This window comes from Ambystoma mexicanum, chromosome 2p (assembly GCF_040938575.1).
Source record: "Ambystoma mexicanum isolate Mex_15411 chromosome 2p, UKY_AmexF1_1, whole genome shotgun sequence".
Lineage (NCBI taxonomy): Eukaryota > Metazoa > Chordata > Amphibia > Caudata > Ambystomatidae > Ambystoma > Ambystoma mexicanum.
This window is the reverse complement of record NC_090923.1, coordinates 1,480,450,624-1,480,455,745: the sequence shown is the minus strand read 5'-3', so window position 1 is coordinate 1,480,455,745 and position 5,122 is coordinate 1,480,450,624. Positions and strand designations below refer to the sequence as shown.

General features: G+C 54.5%; 1 pseudogene; it reads right to left on the bottom strand.

The window, feature by feature from the left end:
- Window positions 1–4,723: 4,723 nt before the first annotated feature.
- LOC138568515 (5.8S ribosomal RNA) lies at window positions 4,724–4,874 on the bottom strand (annotated as a pseudogene).
- Window positions 4,875–5,122: the final 248 nt, after the last annotated feature.

The following is a 5,122-nucleotide window of genomic DNA, read 5'->3' as shown; positions in this document are numbered from 1 at the left end:
TTACAACAGGCCAGTGGGGACTGCTGGGACAGGTTATGTAAACTAAGCTATAAGAAATACGTTGAGAGACAGCACGCAGGGGGAGATAAGCCGGGCAGGTTGCTGGCCTGGCTATACAAGAGTGAGACGCCGCGAACGGTGATCAGGGAAATTAAAGGCAAGGGAGGGTGTACTCAGAATACCCAGGAGGGGGTGAATGAGGAGTTCCTGAGATTCTATAAACATCTTTATGGGGACCCAGGTGGCCCTAGAGACCACGAAATTCGGGTAACATTGGAGGACATGGGCCTACCCACCTTAGATGAGGCAGACCCCGCAGACCTAGATGCCCCTATTACGATGGAAAAACTCGAACTAGTGGTTCGCTACTTGCCCACCTGTAAGGCCCCTGGGTCCGATGGGCTTCCAAGTAAATTTTATAAAACCTATAAACAAGAGTTGCTTCCCCCGCTGCTGGCCATGCTTAACGAGTCGTATGAGCAAGGCAGGCTACCAGAGACCCTGCGAGAGACGGTGATTATCCCGCTTCTGAAGCCGGGCAAGCCTAGCACTGATTGTGGGCCGTACAGGCCCTTATCGATGCTCAATCAGGATAGTAAAAACCTCACTGCTGTACTGGCAAATAGGCTTAAGGCTGTCATTGGTAAACTGATACACGCTGACCAAACAGGCTATGTCCCGGGCAGGAACATAACTGATAATCTCAGAAGACTGCATCACATCCTTGACCAGACAAAAAATGACCCAGGTGAACTGGCAATAGTTTCACTAGACGCGGTCAAGGCCTTCGACGAGTGAGATGGCCCTGGTTGATCGCGACCTTAGAGGAATGGGACCGGGGTACCTCAGGTGGGTGACAATGTTATACAGCTCCCCGATCGCCAGGGTCAAAACGGGTGCTATCATTTTGGACAAATGGCAACTAGGCAGAGGCACTAGACAGGGCTGCCCGTGGTCGCCCATGTTATACATATTGGCACTGGAGCCATTGGCCACCTGCCTGAGACAGCAATACGAGGGGATAGGTATTAGCACTGCGGGTGGCATGCACCTGGTTTCTTTATATGCGGACGACATACTGTTATATTTACGCTACCCAGAAGAGAACATGAAATATATTCTAGACATGATGGAGCAATTTGCCGTTCTCTCTGGCATAGCGGTTAACCCCAAAAAGTCTAGCGTGTTCCCTCTGGGGAGATACAAGCTTGTCTTGCCCGGGAGTCTGCCAGTGTTGCCGATACCCTGGCACAGAAAGTCGTTCCGATATCTCGGAATTGACATATACCATACAGCAGAAGAAGAACATGCACGCAACACGGTTAAAGCAGTAGAAAGAATTAAGAACAGCATGGGATTCTGGTCCAGGTTACCCCTGGCTTTGGTGGGGAGGGCTGCTCTGCTAAAAATTGTAGTTTTGCCTGGACTGTTGCATTTCTTTGTTAACATCCCGCATGGGATCCCGAGGCACTTTTTCGCTAGCCTCCATAGCCTGTGTAGGGGCTTCATCTGGGGCAACTCCAGGAACAGGGCGGCCCTCTGGAAACTACAGAACTCGTGTGATAGGGGAGGTACCAACCTGCCAAATTTTGAGCTATACTATCTGGCAGGGCAGCTACAGTATGTAACAAGATGGCTGTCTGACGAGGAGACGGCAGAAACCAGGCTGCTGTGCAGGGAACCGCTCCCCTTCTTCCTCAAAGAAGTGGTGTGGCTGTCCAAGTCGAGGGTCCGGGGGATGGCGGGCTGCTGGTACTGGGATGGGAGATATGGCACAGAACGTGGCAGATTGCGGGACGCCCGGTTCCGTACTCTATGCAGGTGCCGCTTGCAGCACTATGTGGAAAGGATCGCCAGCTGATACAAGGGGTCCGCAAGTACTGGGAACCATTGGGCCTGGCCACCCTGGGAGACATATAGCTGGAAGGGGAGGCATTAGAGTTCCCGAACCTGATCGAAGATACTGGGGTGCATAAAGGGCGGTACATAACTTACACCAGAATTGTCAAGAGAGTACGAGCGAAGTGGCCAACAGAGGTGCTCACCGGACAACCGGATGCCACCATGGAGGCTATATATGATATTCCAGAGGGTGGGCATGAGATTTCCCGCATATACGAGCTGTTGAGGTCCAAGGTGGGGGAAGGACTTGACCCAACTGAGACAACTTTGGGAGAATGAGGTAGGAGAGCCTATGTCGGATGGGCTCTGGACAAGAGCCCAAAGATATCATAAAAAAGTGTCCCGGAACGCAAGGCTCCAGCAGTTCCAACTATATGACACATAGAGCATATCTCACCCCCAGTAAGATCACTAGGTTTGGTGGCCATACGACTCAGAAATGCCCTAGGTGTGGGGTGGAGGAGGCTGGGCTACTCCACATGTTTTGGGCCTGCCCTGAGGTGGGGCGGTTTTGGCAAGAAGTGAAGACACGCTTAGCAGGAACCGGTATTACACTGGAGGTGGAGTCAGCCTGGGCATGCATGCTGGGGGGATTCCCTAGGCCACGTAACTTAAGGCACATAAGAAAAATGAAAGATCTAGCATATGTCCCGGCCAAACGAAGGATAGCAATGTGCTGGAAGGCAGCCCAGAGGCCGAGGATAGAGTTGTGGTGGGCTGACCTCTTAAAATGGGCAGAGGCAGAAACGGCTGTTTGGTGGGACACGGTTTGTAGGGGAGGGGAGGAGGAGGTAGGACCCCTAATTGAATGGAGGCAGCTGGTGGCTACCATGAGTGGCCCCCACAGTCTGATCAGAGCGATGATGAAACGGATAAAGAGACGACGATAAACCCGCCTGAAAAATCACAGGATGATGACATGGACATATTGGCTCAGGTTAGGGGGGAGGGAGGGAATGGGACTGGACAATGCTGATTCTGATGATGGAAGTCCCAAGTATTGTAATGTTTAATGTTTAGTGTGTTATATAAAATAAAAAAAATAAAAAAAATTTAAAAAAAACTCTGCGGCTCCTGCCGGCTTCTCTGGGATCATTTGCATTACCGCACTGGACGCCGCAAGGGCGCCCGTCCCTGCCACTCTGGGTTCGGGGATCTGAACCCGACTTCCTGTCGATCGGCTGAGGGCAATGGAGGCCATAGCCCATCCCTTCCGAACGGCGCTCGCCCATCTCTTAGGACTGACTGACCCATGTTCAACTTCTGTTCACATGGAACCCTTCTCCACTTCATCCTTCAAAAGTTCTCGTTTTAATATTTGCTACTACAACCAAGATCTGCACCTGTGGCGGCTCCACGCAGGCCCTCGCCCCGGGCTTCTGTGCGTACTGCAGCAGCCCTCCTACTCGCCTGACTTAGCCCCCGCGGCTCTCAACGCCGGCCTGGTATGGGCCTGATGCTCCAGGGCCATCCATTTTCAGGGCTAGTTGATTCGACAGGTGAGTTGTTACACACTCCTTAGCGGATTCCGACTACCATGGCCACCATCCTGCTGTCTATATCAACCAACACCATTTCTGGGGACTCATGAGCATCTGCATCATGCGCCTTAACCCCGGGTGCGGTTCATCCCGCAGCGCCTGTTCTGCTTACCAAAGGGGCCAGGACAGTTGCCGGATAAGGGCCCGGTGGCGGTCTATCTCCCTCAGCCCCGTGGACACAGCAAAACTGCTGTCAGGGGGCTGTAACACTCTGCTGGAGCAGAGAGCCACCTGCCCCCTGGGGCCTTCCCAGCCGGTCGTGTTGCACCGATACAGAGGAAATGCGCCCTGCTGGGGCTGGATGTGCCCGGGCCGCAGACCTGCAAGGGCCGCCACCGTTTCAGGTGACCAACCTGCCTGCCGTGTTGAATCATGTGGGTGGACTGCACAGACCCCACCAGTTTACCGCTCAACCGTTTCACACCCTCTTGAACTCTCTTCAACTTTCCCTTACGGTACTTGTTGGCCACCAGTCTCGCACCCGTATTTAGCCTTAGAGTTTACCACACGCTTTGGGCTGCATTCCCAAGCAACCTGACTCCAAGAAGACCTGATCCCGGTGTGCAAGAGGCCGCTATCGGCCTAACACCATCCGCGTGGGGAGACTCGATCAGAAGGACTTGAGCCCCCTGAGCGATGCTGGCGAGTGGGTCTTCTGTACACCACATTTCCCACGCCTGCTGCTGAATGGGGATTCGGCGCTGGGCTCTTCCCTTTTCACTGGCCTTTACTGAGGGAATCTTGGTTAGTTCCTTTTCCTCTGCTTAGTAATATGCTTAAATTCAGCAGGTCACCACGTCTGATCTGAGGCAGTGGTCGGGGAGCACAAAGCTCAGGGCAGCTGGCCTCGGGCCCGTACGGGGGGTTGCCCCAGCCCTTGGCGCAGGCGAGTGTATTCTGTCCCAATCTGTGACCGAAGCCCACATGGTCCGCGCTCCATGGTCATCCTGCACCGGCAGCCGTGGGACACCAAAGACAGCCACACAAACAGCACGGCCAGGTGCCCCGGGGTGGGGTGAAGGTGCGCCAGGCTTTTTTAAAGCCTGCTGCCGCCGCCGCCACATCAAGGGCGCGTCGGCCACCCGGCCCTCCCGAAACCAGCATGAGGAGGGGAAACTGGGGAAGCCAGGACGCGTCGGCAATGAGCTTGCGAGCCAGATCCAAGGATCCAGCGACGGTGCTGATCGGGGTCTGACCTTAGGGGGAGGAATGGAATGGGGTCCCTGCGACAGCCCCAGCCACGACCCTGGGAGTGAACCCCGGGCCGATTCATGTACAAGCGACCCGCTGACAGGCGTAGTCCCGGGAAAAACCCAGGGCCACATGGTGCGTTCGACGCGTTGATCAATGTGTCCTGCAATTCACGCTAATTCTCGCAGCTAGCTGCGTTCTTCATCGATGCACGAGTCGAGTGATCCACAGGCAACTTTTTTTTTCCTAGACGTCGGCCTGACCCTGCTGGTGCAGGAGAGGTTGGGGGAGGCAGCACTGGCTGTGGCAGGACAGCCCAGCTCCCTGTCTAGCTCGGCCGAAACCATTGTGGTTTTTAAAAAAAAAAAAATAATAATAATAATCCAGGTGCTCAGCCTGACCGCCAGCTGCAGCAGCACAGCGCTTCCCAGGGGGATGGAGGTAGGCCGCTCCGCCACCTGCCCACACGGCCCGATCCACTCATCCTT